Below are 18,950 nucleotides of genomic sequence, written 5' to 3'. Positions count from 1 at the left end.
AGTCAATTGGCCAGACATCAATTTCCTAGAGCAGCCTGAGAGATTTTCTTCCTCACCACACTCCACTTGTTTGTGGTTTTCTTCCCCCCCCCCCCCACCAAAATGGCATCCTTATCAACACACCTAATTGCCACGGAACTAGACTGAAAAATACAGAGAAAAAGAAGCACCATTGTCCGATTGTTCTGAGCACGGTGAATCATTCTCTTTAGAAACTTGCACCATTCACCTTAGAAGATCCTCCAACCCTGCAATAGTGGGAATACCTTGCAGTGACATGAATGGTCTCTGCCCTTGGATGAGTGACCCTGGAGAAAAGGTCATTTCAATTTATCTTCATTTGCTGGAAAGTGCCGGGAAGAGGAGAAAAGCTGATAGGAAACTGATTCCTACCAAGTTCTGTGGCACCCAGTAAGCGCTCAATAAATACAGTTGAATGAATGAATGAGTCCTAGATTTTGTAGCCTCTGGGTGAGTTCAAATACCGAAAAGAGGGCATATTGCTTCTCTGGATGAGGGAGAAGGAAAAAAATGACTCCTATTTAAAGGGAGTAATTATTATTGATGACTACAAGTAGATAATAGTGAAATTCCTCCATTAAAGATCTTCGAAAGGCATAATAATAATAATAATGTTGGTATTTGTTAAGCGCTTACTATGTGCCGAGCACTGTTCTAAGCGCTGGGGTAGACATAGGGGAATCAGGTTGTCCCACGTGGGGCTCACAGTCTTAATCCCCATTTTACAGATGAGGGAACTGAGGCGCAGAGAAGTGAAGTGACTTGCCCACAGTCACACAGCCGACAAGTGGCAGAGCTGGGATTTGAACTCATGAGCCCTGACTCCAAAGCCCGTGCTCTTTCCACTGAGCCACGCTGCTTCTATATAGTCCTGTGGAGTCTAGCATCAATCAGTCGATTAATCAGTAGTATTTACTGAGTGCCTACTGTGTGAAGAGTACTGTCCTAAGCGCATAAGAGAATAATAATAATAATAATGTTGGTATTTGTTAAGCACTTACTTTGTGCAGAGCACGGTTCTAAGCGCTGGTGTAGATACAGGGTAATCATGTTGTCCCACGTGAGGCTCACAGTCTTCATCCCCATTTTACAGATGAGGTAACTGAGGCACTGAGAAGGGAAATGACTTACCCACAGTCATACAGCTGACAAGCGGTGGAACAGGGATCCGAACCCATGACCTCTGACTCCCAACAATACAGCAGAGGAGGTAGACATGATCTCTGCCCACAAGGAGCTTCCAGGCTAGCTTCATACAACAGCTTTTCCTTCAGATGAGATCAACCGAACTAAAAGCGTGGGTGAGTCAATTAGTCGGTCAGTATGTCAATAGTATGTACTGAGTGCTCACTGTGTGCAAAGCACTGTACTAAATGAATGGGAGAGTACGATATAACAATAAACAGTTACATTCCCTGCCCAGGGTGAGCTTTCAGGCTAAAAGGGGAGACAGATATTAATATAAATAAATAAATTGCAGATATGTATATAAGTGCTGTGGGGCTGGGAGCAGGGATGAATAAAGGAGGCAAATCAGGGTGATGCAGAAGGGAGCGGGAGAAGAGGAAAGGAGGGAAGGCCTCTTGGAGGAGATGTGCCTTCGGTAAGGTTGGACGTGGGCAGGGAACACGTTGTACTGTAAGCAGGGCACACAGTAAGATCTGAATAAATAACACTCGAAGTGATAAACTAGTTCCTTGGAGGATGAATCCAGGGAGAAAAATGTTCCTTCTTAACTAGCCATCTCTCCTCCTACTACATCCCGGCTTGTACTCTTCATTCCTCTCAAGCTGACCTCTTCATTATCCCTCATTCTCATCTCTCACAGCTCCAACCACTTCTTCCTGTGCTCTCCTCTTTCCTGGAAGCCTCCCCCCACTTCAATCCACCTGATCACGGCTCTCCCTATCTCCAGGTCTGTCTGAAATCCCACCTCACCCAGGAAGCCTTCCCCGATGGATTCTTTTCCAAATCAGTAGCTCTTTGCGGGTAGGGAACGTGGCTACCGCTGATAAGCAGCATGGCTCAGTGGAAAGAGCGCGGGCTTGGGAGTCAGAGGTCATGGGTTCCAATCCCATCTCAGCCGCTTGTCAGCTGTGTGGCTTTGGGCAAGTCACTTCACTTCTCTGTGCCTCAGTTACCTCATCTGTAAACTGGGGACTAAGACTGTGAGCCCCACGTGGGACAACCCGATCACCTCGTATCCTCTCCAGCGCTCAGAGCAGTGCTTTGCACATAGTAAGCGCTTAACAAATGCCACCATTATTATTATTATTATTACCAACTCTGTACAACTGTACTCTCCCAAGCATCTATAAATATGATTGAATGACCCCTCCAACTATCACCTGAGCATTCCCAGGTTACGATGAACCCAGCGTGACTTTTTGGACGGTGATACTCCTTTTTGGAGAATTGTTTATTATGGGGTCATAGCTCAGCAAGCTGCTGGCCTACCAAGCCCACAGCACTATGCTCAGCACCCCAGGAGGCATAGCCCAAGAAAAACTATGTTTGATCCAGTTCCGGGAAGCAGCGTGGCTTAGTGGAAGGAGCTTAGGCTAGGGAGTCAGAGGATGTGGGTTCTAATCCCGGCTCTGCAACCTGCCTTGGGCAAGCCACTTAACTTCTTTGGGTTCAGTCACCTCATCTGTAAAGTGGGGATTAAGACTGTGAGCCCCATGTGGGTCAACCTTAGATCCACCCCAGCACTTAGAACAGTGCTTGGCACATAGTAAGCACTTAACAAATAACATTATTATAATGAATATTATTCAGTGTTTAATTTAGTGGCTCAATCACTCATATCACATTTATTGAGCACTTACTGGGTGCAGAACACAGTAGAGAAGCAGCGCGGCTGAGTGGAAAGAGCACGGGCTTCGGAGTCAGAGATCATGGGTTCGAATCCCGACTCCGCCACGTGTCAGCTGTGTGACTGTGGCCAAGTCACTTCCCTTCTCCGTGCCTCAGTTACCTCATCCGTAAAGTGGGGATGAAGACTGTGAGCCCCCCGTGGGACAACCTGATTCCCCTGGGCCTACCCCAGCGCTTAAGACAGTGCTCTGCACATAGTAAGCCTTTAACAAATACCAACATTAACACTGTACTAAGTGTTAGGGAACGTACGATATAACAGCGTTGGTATTCACATCCCCAGCTCACAGTCTAGAGGAGAAGATGGGCGTTGATATAAGTAAATAAATGACAGCTCTGTACTTAAAATGCTGTGGGGTAGGTTGGAGTGAATCAAGGGAGCGAATCCAAGCGCCAGGTCGTATCACTCTATCACTGGAGGCTTGAGTCAGTCTAGCCAGCTCTTTCTTTCATTTTGCCCCATCAGCACAATGGAGCACCTGGTGCCCCATTGACCTGACTCAGATCCCAACTGGGATCATTCTCTGAGGGTCTGGCCAAACCCTGGAGTCAAATAGCAGGGCTTCTCTGTTGCGTGGGTGATTCAGAGGGTGCTAATTCGTCCATAAAGGTGCTCCTGCTGGTTAAATGGAGTGAACGAGTTCATTAAAATGTGTGCAGTTCAAGGAGCCCAGACCAAGACGAAGAACCAGACGTAGGTCAATGACACACTTTCCTTTCATTTGTTCAACTGTAGTTGAGAGCTTACTGTGCGCAAAGCACTGAACTAAGTGCTTGGGAGAGTACCAATATAACAATAAACACACATTCCCTGTCCACAGCCGGTTACCACAGTTAAGATCTGCAACCGGGACTGAAGGGTGAGCCAGGTTTTGTAGCACTGCGGAGGGAGAAAGGAGGGAATGGCAGCAGTAAATCCCCAAGTTTTTTATGGTATTTATGAAGCATTTCGATCTGCCCAGGCACTGTACTAAGCAATGGGGGCAGATGCAAGCTAATCAGGTTGGACACAGTCCACGTCCTGGATGGGGCTTAGACTCTCAAGCCCCATTTTACAGATTTGGGAACTGAGGCACAGAGAAGTGAAGTGACTTGCCTAAAGTGGCAGAGTCAGAATTAGAACCCAGGTCCTCTGACTGACAGGCCCGTGCTCTACCATTTCCTTCTCTTTCATCTTACCATGCTCACATTCTCCCTCTAGCCTGGAACTCTCTCCTCCTCTTCCTCTTCCTCCATAACCAACAGATCACCACTCTCCCAACCATTAAACCCCGCTAACTCATCAAACCTGGGAAGCATCATGGAGTAATGGATAGACCAAGGGCCTGGGAGACAGAAGGTCATGGGTTCTAATCCCAGTTCTGCCACATGTCTGCTGTGTTACCTTGGGCAAGTCACTTCACTTCTCTGTGCCTCAGTTACCTCATCTGTAAAATGGGAATTGAGACTGTGAGCCCCATGTGGGACAAGGGACTGTGTCCAACCCGAATTGCTTGTACCCACCTCAGCACTTAGTACAGTGCTTGGCACATAGTAAGTGCTTAATTCATTCAATAGTATTTATTGAGCGCTTACTATGTGCAGAGCACTGTACTAAGCGCTTGGAATGTACAAATCGGCAACAGATAGAGACGGTCCCTGCCCTTTGACGGGCGCACGGTCTAATCGGGGGAGACGGGCAGACGAGAACAGTGGCAATAAATAGAGTCAAGGGGAAAAGCATCTCATAAAAACAATGGCAAATAAATAGAATCAGGGTGATGTACATCTCATTAAACAAAATAAACAAAATAAATAGGGTGATGAAGATATATACAGTTGAGCGGACGAATACTATAATTAATATTAATATTATTACTATTACTAAAATCACACCTCTTCCAAGAGGTCTTCCCTGCCTCATTCTCCAATTTGCCCTCCCTTCTCTGTAGCCTAATCACTTGGCTCTGAAGTCTTAAGCGCTATTCACCCAACCCCAGGTCCCACAGTATTTAATAAGAGTGGTATTAAGCGCTTTCTACTAAGCACTAAGATAATCAGACCTGAAACATTACTTACTCCACAGAAGGCTCACAGAACAGGTATTGCATCTCTATTTTACAGACGAAGAATTTGAGGCACAGCGAAGATGAGTGACTGGCTCAAGGTCACACAGCAGGCAAGTGGCGGAGCCAAGATTGGAACCCAGGTCTTCTTATTCCCTGGCCCGTGCTACATTTCCACTAGACCACGCTGCTGCTTATGTACGTTTCCTTATAACCTCCCATTTCCTCTACCTGTAATTTATTTTAATGTCGGTCTACCCCTCTAGACTGTAAGTTCCTTGTGGGCAAGGATCACGGCTACCAACTCCCGAGCACATAGTACAGTGCTTTGCACCCAGTGTGAGCTCAAGATCTGTCCCTGATTGATTTACCAGGGACTTCAAGAAAGGATTGAAGCTTCACTTTGGGGTAATCAGGAGGTAAAACTGCCTGTATCTCTTTTTCCTCTAAGACACAACCCAAAATGTAAATCAGAAAGGAAATCAGATGAAAGAGAACCTGTCAGAAGGGGGTTTGGGGACCAGATGGACTCTTCAAATTCTGTGTAGTAAATGACTGTTACACTCAGGACAAGAGGAAACCAAACGGCCATTGGATTTAGAAGAAGACATCCAGCTAGCTTCATAACAGCCTAAGCTTGATAGCTTTACTGACAGGTTTATTGTTCAGTTTTATGACTTCCAAGCTTAGTCACTGGTTAAGTCAGCCTCCACAGAAACAAACAAATAGCAATGCAGTGACCCAGATGCTTCTGCTGGAAAAAGTACACTCCACCCTCCTTAGAATAGGCCTTAAGGAGCCAAGCGTTTTGGACATAATAAAAAGAGAAGCCTCAGATGTGAATAGTCAGTTTAGAGCTCACTGACCTATTTTTCTGTTTATTGAAACCCTGGCTTGTTTGTTCTTTAGCAGTTACCTGCTGTTTACAACAGCTTCCAAAAGTCAGACCAGCAAAGGCAGACTTCCTGAGAGAGGTGGATGGAGCCTTCCTTTGATCTATGTTTAAGGGTTGAAGGGAATGTCTCCATTTGATGCTGAAATGAAAACGACCGACTAAACGCTCAAACAAATGTCTTCAGGCTTTTCCCTCTGAGGAAGATTCTGCAAACTCTTCTGTCTGGGCTCGGGTTTGAACACGAGGGCCGACCTCGAACAGAGCTCGGCTACAAACCCCAGGTTCTCATGTGGCTTCCATTTAAAACCAGAAGCCCGTCCAGGTTCCCTGTAGACTTGGCTGCAGCGTGCGTGTGTTCCTCAACCTTTTGCCAAATCCGGCCCGATTCCTGTTGAAAGAATTCTGCACAGCTGCGTGTGGCAGAGGGCTAAAATGAGGGCTAACCGGCAGAACTGCTTCCCAAACTGGAAAAAAAAAAAGCAGTCTGCATGACCCTCTATTTTTCCATTTCCACCAACTTGGCGAAACCCAGTCATGGAGGATTAAGACAAAGGAATGAGGGAGGAAAACGAACCTCGGAGCGGGAAAGAAACTAGACGGGAGTCAGGATGGGTGACCGCCACCACCTCCATCCGGAGTGGGGTAGAGAGGAAGCTGTCGTGAAAGGCGTCCATTTGAGGGGACCACATTCCCTTTGGTCTGTTGCTTGGAGACATAATAGAAAATAAAGATGGGATGAATTCAGGGCAGCTGTCCCGAGGACTGGCAGGTGGACAGACTCAGGTTATTTGATCTCCTTTCATCACAAAACACATTAGGGCCCAATCTGTTCATCTGGAAATGCATCATCCTACGTGGGAATGCTAAACACATTGTCTCAGACCCCCCCCCTCCACACACACACTCTTAGCCCATCTCCCTCTCCCAGGCTCTAGTCAGCAAAGGAAAAAGATTCCCATAAGAAGAAGAAGACTGTCAGCATTTACATTCTTTGATGGGTCAGAGGGAAACTGAAGGTGCTGATTTCTAAAGAGAATCCCGGAACTCTGGGGTTCTTTTTATTTTTTTCAAGGTAGGGCTTACAGAGGCCCCAAGGCCTGAGCTGAACGTCTTCTTCTTTCTCCTGGAAGTTTTCGATTCACAAAAGCAGTCTGTTCTCTTCCTCTCCTGATCCCCCCCTTAGCGTTTTCATTCTTAAAAATCCCACTCCATCCCTACCTGATGTAGTTATTTGCATTCTCTCCTCAGGTTCACTCCAGCCTCGCACCAAAGTCAACACTAGGAGAGACAGGCCAGTTTAGTCATCTTTCTCTGGATGCTGAAATCCAGTAACGGGGAACGAGTCCAGTGTGAATAGTAAGGGACTCTTTAAAGTCAGGATTCTACCCCTCTTCACCTTAAGTCTTACATTTAGTTACCTTCCCTTTCCAAAAAATTTATGATTCAGTACTCAATTCCTAACCAGCTGAGGGGAGTCAATGCTAGAACTGCACACAGCAGGTCTGTGGTTCGGAGAGCAGAAACATAGCCAGGAAAGAGTTAAAGCAAATGCGAATAGAATTAGAAATTGAGGGGTTTTGAGGTGAAGTTATTAACTCACTAATGGACAATTCTCCTGTCTCCATCTGAGATTTTCACTACTGTTGTGTGAGTGTGTGTGTGTGCATGTATGTGCGTTCCTGGTGCTCAAAGTTGGCACTACTGAGAGCAAGATCTCTCAGCTGGTTCAGGTGTTATTGAAAAGAAATCTCTTCGTTGTCAGGTAATGTGCCTACCAACTCTGCTGTGTTGCACTTTGCCAAGAGCTTAATACAGTGCTCTGCGCACAATAAGCGCTCAGTGAATACCACTGATTATTGATTGATTGCTGCCTGAAGGTTACTCTTCTCATAGTTCACACTGATTGCCTGTAAATACGGTGGGGCCTGACAATTCCACAAGCGACAAATTTTGCTTCTGGCAAAACATGGTGAATATGGTGTCCCATCCAGTAATACATGTCTTGCCCCCACCTAGGGATCACATAGCCCCTCCCTCCTCCTGTGCGATCCCCACACTGTCACAACTCCTTTAGGGCTTCATTCCCTCATTCAGGGCCAGATTCATTTTTGTGGGTGCTGACTGTAACGCTCGCTTTAACAGGACACGTCATTTGCTTTTGGTGTATTTTCCCAAATGCTTACTGAAGTACATTGCCCCCGTTTGGCACTCAATACATATTATTATTACTACTCCTTAGTACTATTACTGTGGATTGCCGATCAGAGCATCAGGGAGACTCTGTGGGCCTGGAATTGCTGGGGCGATGTACTCGGCAGAGGGGTTAATGGCCCTGCTGCAGACACTCATCCCTCTCCCCTGAGGATTGCCTGGTACTGTCTTCTCTCCTGACCCCCCAGAAGAGGTGACCCGGATGGCCTCTTCCAAGCACTTTCTATAGTGCTCTGCATACAACAAGTGCTCAATAAATATGATAAATTGATTGATCTATTGATTGATGGGCCCTAGCAGCCAAGTTCTGTTCTTCATGGATTAAAGCAGCATTGTGTGCTATGGGTTGTTCAGTGGGGAGGAAGGGCTCCCTTAGTGAAAGACCCTGGGCCCCGTCCTTAAAGCTCCTGCGTTAATCTATCCCCTGTTATAGTTCCCCGACACCTCCCAGACAGTCGATCCCCACCAATTTTTCCAATCCTTCTACACACCCCACGCCCGCAACCCAAGCCCCTCTGAGCCAACCCCGTGTCTATAACTGCATATGCCACAGATGGCATTTTTTCCTTTAATTAACTCTGTCCACCACTCTGGAACACCATGCCCAGTGTATTTCTTCCAAAGTGCAATTTTCCACACTTGTGCGGAACCTGGATCACTTCCTCCACATTCTGCATGTAGTGTGGCCTCTCTGGGCTTGCTCTGGCTCTTATGCCAAAAGCAATCAAGGACATCTCATTCCGCAGGGTAGTTCCACTCCCTTTAGCCTCCCAGAGGGTTAATGTGGGCCTCTATTTAGTTGTGTCTGGGGTTTATTCTAACGCATTTCCATGGTCTGGGCTGTTAATCCTTCCGACTCTTCTCTGGCTCAGCTTCCACAGACCGAAACCCAGAATTAGAATTCTGTACTTGATCCGGACCCTCCCTGTGAAGTTTAGAGTCTGATCCGGGCCCTAGCCTTCCACTATCTTATCCATATAATGTCATTGATTGCTTGATTATCGAGGGATCCCAGAACAGATTTAGGAAGCTATCGTTACTTCTGTTTCACCACCCAGTCCCGGCTGACCCATCCCTGTTGGGAACAGCTCATTTCGCTCTCCCACAGGACTTCTTCCCTCATTACCTGTTGGGATTGGAAAGTCATCAGGCCTTTCTCCTTGAGCTCTGGCTCCCTCAAGTGTTGCCTTGGTTCCTTTCTGACACCCTCCTGGGTTTCCCAGAATTCTTCTTATCTTGTTCTTAGTGTCCATCCTTTTTTCATTCATTTGAGAAATGGACACCCCGCAGCCATGGAAAGCTTCTTGGAAGTGCAAATACCTGTAAATGAAGTGGTCCATGTCCACATTCTCCCTCTGGCCTGGAACTCCCTTCCCCTTCGTATAGGACAGACTACCACTCTCCCTACCCTCAAAGCCTTACTAAAATCACGTTTCCTCCAAGAAGCCTTCCCTGATTAAGCCCTCTTTTCCCTTACTCTCTCCCATCTGAATCGCCTACGCGCTTGGATCGTTACCTTTTAAGAACTTGTTCTTCACCCCACCCTCAGCCACACAGCACTAATGTACATATCTGTAATTTATGTATTTATATTCATGCCTGTCTTCTCTAGACTGTAACCTCCTCATAGGCCGGGAATGTGCCTACCAACTCTGTTATATCGTACTCTTCTGAGCACTTAGAACTGTACACAGTAAGTGCTCAAATCATTCATTCAATAATATTTATTGAGCGCTATGTGCAGAGCACTGTAGTAAATGCTTGGGATGTATAATTCGGCAACAGATAAATGTCACTGATTGATTTAATTGATAGTTTCATAACACCAGAAATGACAAGCCAGTGACATGCTAGCCTAGTTCTGTTCTTTGCAGTACTCCGCAGCTATCTCCCACAGTGTCTTCTGTTGAAAGATTTTGAAATACTTAACAAATATTATTAGAGACTCCTTAATCCCTATGAGGGAATGGGAGAGCTTCATCCAGATCTGAAATGCAGGCTTTCTATTTTTTTTTTTTGGAAGAACAGAAGGTTTCCCAAAAGCCTGATGGAAATCACTTTCTGGTGAAGTGATTTGTATTTGACTTTTTGAGTTTGCAAATTCACCCACCAGGTTAAGTAAACTTTCCTTTCCCCCTCAGTCCCCACCTTCTACCCTTACTACCCACTCCCTGCTCTAACCTTCTGACTTTTCTGCCTCCCTCCCCATGTCCCAAACATTTTTAAATGACATTTCTTAAGTGTCTATGTCTATGCACTTCAACCTGTGACCTGGGGTAGGTGGAGTTGGGTAGGTGGGTTGGCGGGACAAAGAATGTAAGCTTATTTAATTTCTGCTCTTCTCCTATTCTCAATTATATAGTAATTAACAGGAAGACACCCACCTTTTAATTATTTTTTTTTAAAAAAGGTGTTTTTTAAGCACTTACAAGGTGCCAGGTACTAAACCTGCGGATAAATACAAAATTGGACCCTGTCCCTGTCCCACAAGGGGCTCACAGTCTCCATTTTATAGATGGAGTAAACCAAGGCCCAGAGAAGTGAAGTGACTTGCCTAAGGCCACACAACAGACAGGTGGTGGAGCCAGGATTAGGATCCAGGTTCTTCTGACTCCTAGGACCGCTTTCTATCCACTAGGTCACACTCCTTCTCATGTCTCATAATATCAAAGATTTTATCTTTTATATTTGTCCCTAGTCCCTTCCTCTGGAGGTGACGACTCAGCAGGGCCAGGGGCCATGAGTCTTGGGTGCACAGTTTCCTCTACTGTGGGCAAGTGTGGATTATGGGGGTGGAGAGTGCACCGGGGAGTCGGCGCCAGTTAATCATCAGATCCTGTCATATGACTGGCACATGTCAATCATGGGAGATGCAATACCATGTTGGGTCTAATTTAACTCATTTATCCATTCACTCAATTCTATTTATGGAGCGCTTACTGTGTGGAGAACACTGTACTAAGCGCTTGTGAGTGTGCAACGAGGTGGGCAGACCAAATAGGACACTCAGACACATTCATAATTCAAAAGCCTCTTATCAAATTGCACCTCCATCATATCTCCCTCCTTTGTGTAGAACGCTGCACTAAGCACTGAACGTTTGGAGCAGAGCACCAGAGCATTTATAATACATTCAACTGGAATTTCCATGAAAATCTGGAGAACTTATGGTGATTGTTTAAGGTTTATAATAAATGACTTTCCTTGCCCAAAGGATATTGAGTGCTCACCTTCTCCACCACACCCTAAAAAAGAACAGGATTTAAGCCGGAAATGGCATGTGATCCTGCACCCAAACAGAGGTATGGATTCCATGATTCAAGACTCTTTCCAGTCTTAAGATACAACACCCTCTCTTTTCACAATTTATGAGTCTCCCGGGAGTAAAAGAATGCTGTAATTGACTAGGTGGCCGCGTCTTAAATCAGGTACTTTATCCAGAGAGTTAGCATTCCCCTACTGAGTACAAATGATCTGAGATTAAGCTTCTTCTGGTGTGAACACATTTCTGGGTTTCTGTTACCAGTCATTAAAAACGGGATGTAGTCTTCAATTTCAGTCTGTGGTGATGTGGAGAGCCGTCATGACTGACTACAACTGTTCACAGAGGATTAGGAGAAAACTCATTTAACACAGAAAAAGGTCTGATGTTCATTTATAAATAATAAGTCCCATTATAAAATGGTTAAAACTGGGTGTCAGTTCAGCAGAACTTCCCGGGGGGCATGGGATTTTCTTCTTTTGTATATTAGGCAGGACAAACCTGTCTTTAATTAAAATGCTCGTCAGGGCTCAGAAACAAGCCCATGCTGGGGAGAGCCATAACGGCTCCAGCGTTAGAGTGGGATGGCAAAAGAAGACAAGAAACAAGCCAAGGATTCCCGTGAACCCACCAACCTGTGGCTACCCAGAAATCAGCACCTTTCGGGGCAGTCGGCTAGCATCTTTCCCAAACAGGAAAAATAATAGTAACCGTGGCATTGGTTAAGCGCTTATTATGTCAGGCACCGTTCTAAGCACTGGGTTGGATACACGATAATCAGGTTGGACACAGCCCTTGTCCCACGTAGGGCTCACAGTCTTAATCCTCATTTTACAGAGGAGGTAACTGAGACCCAGAGAAGTCAAAAGCCCATAACCTTGACGGTATCTTTGAATCCTCCCTCTCATTCAACCCACATATTCCATCCCTCCTTAAATCCTGCCGGACCCACCTTCACAACATCGCTCAAATCTGCCCTTTCCTCTCCATCCAAACTGCTATCACGTTAATGCAGTCACTCATCCTATCCCACCTAGATTACTGCTCCTCAACCTCCTGTCCCTCCCCACACCAGTCCATACTTCACGCTGCTGCCCGGATCATTTTTCTACAAAAACGTTCAGAACATGTCAACCCAGGCCTCAAAACACTCCAGTGGTTGCCTATCCACCTCTGCATCAAACAAAAACTCCTCACCATTGACTTTAAAGCATTCCACCACCTTGCCCGCTCCTACCTCACCTCACTACTCTCCTTCTACAACCCAGCCCGCACATTTCACTCCTCTGGAGGTAAACTTCTCATGGTTCCTTGGTCTCAGTCTCTCAAACAGTAGTGTGGGGAGGGGAGAGGGGAGATGGAGAGGTGATGCCAAGTTGCGCCACAGTTCGATCCCTTTGACTCAGGATAAATAGAATTGATAGGCCACCCAGACAAATTTGTTAGCTAACCAACATTTCTTACGTAAATCGCAGGCCGGCCATGGACTCGGCGTCATCGCATTAAGCTGTGCACCAGGGTAGTGTTTGTGACATCACGGTCCTCTTGGGGGGATATGTTTCTTTTTTAGGACCATTGCTGTTCACGCATGGTCACCTTGCCTTCTCCATAAAAGGACCCGATCCATAGCAGCCCAAAAGACCTAGAGTTCTTCTAACCCACCATTCTTGTACTGTGATTCGTACAGAGAAGCGGTGTGACCTAGTGGATAGGGCAGGGCCCTGGGAGTCAGAAGGACTGGGTTCTAATCCCAGCTCTGCCACTTGTCAGCTGTGTGACTTTGGGTGAGTCACTTAACTTCTCTGGGCCTCAGTTATCTCATCTGGAAAATGGGGATTAAAATTGTGACCCCCCCCCTCCCCCATGTGGGACATAGACCGTCCAACCTGATTATGCCGTACCTACCCCAGAGCTTAGAAAAATATCTGACACATAAATAGCACTTAACAAATACCACTCAAAAAACAAAACTGAGTAGACTAGCAAATACATTTTTCCTGAAAAACCCTAAATGCTTGTTTTGAATCTGAAGATTTATCCTGAAGCAGAAGATCTCAATACACCCAGTATTAACCCAGGGAGAGAGGCGCATCGCCAGAGTGTGCATCCAAAAGTCAAGATTGACTAGGGTTTGAAGTAAACCACTTTCTTCAGGACTTGCTGTCCGTCTTACAGCATAACACCCATTGAGTAACCCTTGTCAAGTGACCACATCATGCTAGCTACTATGCTTAATGGTATTTGTAAAGCGCTTACTATGTGCCGAGCACTGTTCTAAGCGCTGGGGTAGACATAGGGGAATGAGGTTGTCCCACGTGGGGCTCACAGTCTTAATCCCCATTTTACAGATGAGGGAACTGAGGCCCAGAGAAGTGAAGTGACTTGCCCACAGTCACCCAGCTGACAAGGGGCAGAGCGGGGATTCGAACTCATGAGCCCTGACTCCAAAGCCCGTGCTCTTTCCACTGAGCCTCGCTGCTTCTCCACGGATTAACTACCTACGTGGATCTTGCTTCGGCGAAGTTTATATGTTTCAAATGAAGTGATTCAACACAATCGTGCCGTTTTGTGAGATTATCGAGCATTTAAATTGACATGTAATGAGGGCTACAAGGCTGCCATCTAGTGATTAAATAGAATCCTCACCTGGATTACTTAGTTAACCAGGTTTTTAATCACCTTGTCCCTTCTACTTCACCTGGCTGCTCTCCTAGTACAACCCAGCCCGTACACTTCGTTCCTATAATACCAACCTACTCACTGTACCCTCCATCTCGCCCGGCTCTGCCACTTGTCAGCTGGGTGACTGTGGGCAAGTCACTTCACTTCTCTGTGCCTCAGTTACCTCGTCCGTAAAATGGGGATGAAGACTGTGAGCCCCACGTGGGACAACCTGATTCCCCTGTGTCTACCCCAGCGCTTAGAACAGTGCTCTGCACATAGTAAGCGCTTAACAAATATTATTATCTCTCTGCAGACCTCTGGCCTACGTCCTGCCTCCGGCCTGGAACACCTTCCCTTTGACTCTCCCCACCTTCAAAGCATTATTGAAGGCCCATTTCCGTTGAAGGGCCTTTTCAGACCAAGTCCTCCTTTCCTCTTCTCCCACTCCCTTCCGTGGGTCCTTGCATTTGGATTCGCACCCTCGACTCGGCCACTTGTCAGCTGTGTGACTGTGGGCAAGTCACTTCACTTCTCTGTGGTTCAGTTACCTCATCTGTAAAATGGAGATTAACTGTGAGCCTCCCGTGGGACAACCTGATTACCCTGTATCTCCCCCAGCGCTTAGAACAGTGCTCTGCACATAGTAAGTGCTTAACAAAGACCAACATTATTATTTACTCACCCCTCCCTCAGCCCCGTGGCACTTCTTTAGATATCTGTGATTTATTTATTAGTATTGATGTCTCCCTCTCTAGACTGTGAGCTCACTGTGGGCAGGGAATGTCTACCAACTCAATTGCACTGTTATATTGTACTCTCCCAAGTGCTTAGTACAGTCCTCTGCCCACAGTAGCTCTCAATAAATACGCTCCGTTGATCGATCGATTGATTTCAAGGTCACCCACTTATTTGCATACAACTCACTCCCTACGCCCTTAATCATTCAGTTATTTAGACTGTGAGCTTCATGTCAGACTTTGTCTCATTTGATTCTCTTGTATCTCCCCACATGCTGCACACAGTGAGCACTTAATAAATACCACAATTACTAATCAGCAGTATTTCTGAATGTCAAGATTGACTCAGATTTGAAGTAAACCTCCAGTTCAACAAGACACCATGTCTTATTCGATTCTCTTGTGTCTACCGTCATGCTCTGTACAGTGGTTGGCACACAGTAAGCACTTAATAAATACCACAATTATTAAATCAACTGTCTTAATTAATGCTACTTGAGTGTTTACTGTGTGTAAAACACTGTACTAATAATTTAGGAGAGTACAATACAGTGGAGTGGGTAGTCATAATCCTCAAGAAGCTTACAAACTAGCGTGCCCTAGGGTGAAAAGCTTTACGTGGGGGATAGTGGAAAGGAAGGATGGAGCAAGATGAGAGGGGCCCTTGCCATGAGATTAAGAGGCCTCAAGAACAAGAGAACTAAGCCGTCTACTGGGAGGGGGTGAAAAAGCCACTCCAAGTGAACTGGGATTGGATATGAAGGATCTGCTGGGAAGAATATAAGCCTAACAGAGGCCAGAATCAATCAATTAATCAATCAATGGTATTTATTGAGCACTTTCTATGTGCAGAGCACTGTACAAAGTGCTTGGGAGAGTACAATACAGCAGAATTAGCAGACACATTCCCTGCTCATAACGAGCTTGCTGTCTGGAAGGGACCGTGTCTGCTAATCTCCAGAAGAGATTTTATGGTTGTAAATGCTGTAAACAGTTAGGCTTGGTCCCTGTCCAGTGATATTTCATCAAGCAACCAATACGAGGCATGGAATGGATATGACCAATTCAGAGTTTTATTGTTGACCCAAAGAGAGATGATGTTCAGGGGGAGATGTCTTCAGCCAGCATGGAGAAAAGACATTGAATCCCCATTTTACAGATGAGGAAACTGAGGTCCCAAGAAGTGATACGACTTGCCCAAGGTCACACGGCAGGCAAGAGACAGAGAGAGGATTAGAACCCAGGTCCTATGACACCCAGGCCCACTGGGCAAGTCTCACCTAACTTGTATCAGTGCTTAGTACAGTGCTTGGCACTTAGTAAGTGCTTAACATAGACCATAAAAAAGCATGAACTGAATAATCCCTGATGTCATAGGAGCAGCCATGTAATTTTGCAAGGTTGGAGCAATGATTCCAAGCAGGAAAAGGAGAAACAAGAGAGATTTCCCAAGCCCATGGGGCTTTAATTTTGTGCTACTTCTCCCTGCCCCAAATCAAATGAGTGACCAGGCCCCCTCATCACCCCAGCTCATATGAGAAAGTTCTTCAGCCGCCTCTGATTTGCTCTGGTTCAGATGGTTGCTGATCACCTAATCTGAAGAGGAAAATCAGCTTTGCTATTTCCTCAAAGCCTGGATGAATAGGTCAGGAGAGAGCTCTCCTGAAGGGCACACGGAAGTTCCCACGCTGCCGGCTCCGCTTTTCTCCCTCCCAGCGGATTAGCGGGACTCTCTGTCGCCTGACCGGGACGCTCTTTTCAGGATGATCCCGGCCCCTTTAATCATTTGGCATTCCCAGTGCGTCTCATTTGGGGGGACAAAAGGAAATCAGATTGCCACTTGTCTCAGTTTAGAAACCTTTAGTCCTCTGGCCGGTCACTCTGGCGAAGATGAAAAACCAAAGATCACGGCTCACCACATTTTAGCGCGTTTGCAGGGCCAGGTCTCTGCCCGCGGGGACTGAACTCAAACACGACGCAGGGCATCTTCGTGCTCGGGAAAGTTTTTAGATTGTGAGCTCACCGAGAACCAGGGACCATGTCTAATTCCCATCTGGGGATTCTTTCCCGGTGCTTATTACAGTGTTCTGTACTTGGTAAGCACTTAAACATTGCTATTGCTGTGACCACTTCTAAATTAGCTCTGTCTCCCTTCTAAGGAGACTTTTATTTTCAGTGTGGCTAGCTGGAGATGAGGATGCTTGAGGGGGTCCCACATAATGAGATATGGAAACTTTGGGTCCGACAGGGCCGGACCCAGTTCTTAATGTCCGAGAAGTGAAATTCTCTCTCTCCTTCTGTCCCTTCTCATGACTGCTGGGCCTGAGTTTATTTTGGCTGTGGTTACTGCTGCCCAGAGGAGTGTCGGGGTGGGTATGAAAAGGGAAATACAGGAGGCTATGTCACTCTGGCCCTTCACACTCACTCCTCCTCACCCAAACTTGTCCGCTTCCTGCTCAACCAAAACTTGGGTTCTGGCAGTGATGATAGCCGGCTTCTCTGCCCTCCATCTCACCTCACGTAGGGGCCCAGTGATTGCCCTTTTTGTCCTAGTGAGCAGTTAAGGCCAAAGTCCCATGGGCTCACAGTGAAATGTGCTTGAATCCCATCAATAATTATAATAAAATCATTATAATAATATTTGTTGAGTGCTTACTGTGTTCCAAACACTGAACTAAGCACTAGGGTAGATACAAGATAATCAAGTTGGAGATGACCCTGGAGTTCACACGGAGTTCACAGTCTCAACAGGAGGAAAAACCAGTATTTGATCCTCATTTTACAGATGAGGAAACTAAGGTATGAGGAAGTCAAATGACTTGTCCAAGGTTATATTGCAGGAAAAGCCATGATCAGAGCCCAGATCCTCAACTCCCAGGCCCATCTTCTGTCCACTAGACCACACAGCTTCCTTTCAGGGAGAAGCAGCATAGCCTAATGGAAAAAGCATGAGCTTGGGAGTCAGAGGACCTGGATTCTAATCCCAGTACTGCCAGGTGCTTTCTGTGTGACCTTGGGCAAGACTCTTCACTTCTCTGGGCCTCAGTTTCCTCAACTGTAAAATGGAGATTCAATACCTGTTCTCCCTCCTACTTAGGCTACGAGCCCCTTGAGGTACAAGGGCTGTGTCTGACCTCATTGACCTGTACTTAATCCAGCACTTAGAACAGCATCTGACAGATAATAAGCATTTAACAGATACCATAAAAGCAGGGTAGTGGCCTGTTGCTTCCTTAAAAGTATTAACAGGGTCAGATGCTCCTGCTGCTCCACTCCTACTACTCTGCACTGTGGTATTCATTCATTCATTCAATTGTATTTATTGAGCGCTTACTATGTGCAGAGCACTACGCTAAGCACTTGGAATATACAATTCAGCAACAGATAGAGACGATCTCTGCCCAATGACGTGCTCACAGTCTAATCGGGAGAGACAGACGGCAGAGTAAAACAGAACGAAACAAAAACAAGACAACATTATCACGATAAATAGAATCAAGGGGATGTACACCTCATTAAAGAAATAAATAGGGTAATAAAAAATATATACAGATGAGCACAGTGTTGAGGGGAGGGGAAGAGAGAGGGGGAGGAGCAGAGGGAAAGGGGGCTTAGCTGAGGGGAGGGGAAGGGGGAAGGGGGAGGAGCAGAGGGTGGAGGGGGAGCAGAGGGAAAAGGGGGTAGCTCAGTCTGGGAAAACCTTATTATGTGCCAGGCACTGTACTAAACACCACGGTAGTTACAAGCAAATTGAATTGGACACAGTTCCTATCTCACATGGGGCTCACAGTCTTAATCCCCATTTTATAGATGAAGTAAATGAGGCACAAAGAAGTGAAGTGACTTACCCAGGGTCTCAAAGCAGACAAGTGGCAGAGTTGGGATTAGAACCCAAGTCCTTCTAACTTGGAGGCCCATGCTCATTCAGTAAGGCAGAGGCAGAGATCTCAAGTTTTCAAATGAGTGCAGTAGCCCTCTTTGCCTCACAGAAGACTTAGAGCCACCACAAAGACTTCCAACTCTGAGTTCCGATTTTATCTTACACTCTGATTTATCTCCAAATAAGGGGCAGGGATACAGGCTGCCTGGATCTCAAAGGAGAAGGATTTAGGTGAGGGAGAAAATTGGCATCAAACCTTAACTCTAGTCATTTCTGAAAAGTTTTCGACTTCTTCACAACTTAATGGCATGACGGGGAGGAGACTGAAAGTAAGTAAAGTGCAGAGAAAGCTGGTTTA

General features: G+C 46.2%; 1 protein-coding gene across 2 annotated transcripts in view; it reads right to left on the bottom strand.

Annotated features, from left to right (window-relative positions):
* The window catches only part of PDZD8 (PDZ domain containing 8), a 203,782-nt gene that overhangs the window by 120,460 nt on the left and 64,372 nt on the right, over window positions 1–18,950 (bottom strand). The window lies entirely within an intron of this gene.

Source organism: Ornithorhynchus anatinus, chromosome 16, assembly GCF_004115215.2.
Source record: "Ornithorhynchus anatinus isolate Pmale09 chromosome 16, mOrnAna1.pri.v4, whole genome shotgun sequence".
Lineage (NCBI taxonomy): Eukaryota > Metazoa > Chordata > Mammalia > Monotremata > Ornithorhynchidae > Ornithorhynchus > Ornithorhynchus anatinus.
The sequence above is the reverse complement of the archived record's forward strand: the minus strand, read 5'-3'. Positions and strand labels throughout refer to the sequence as shown.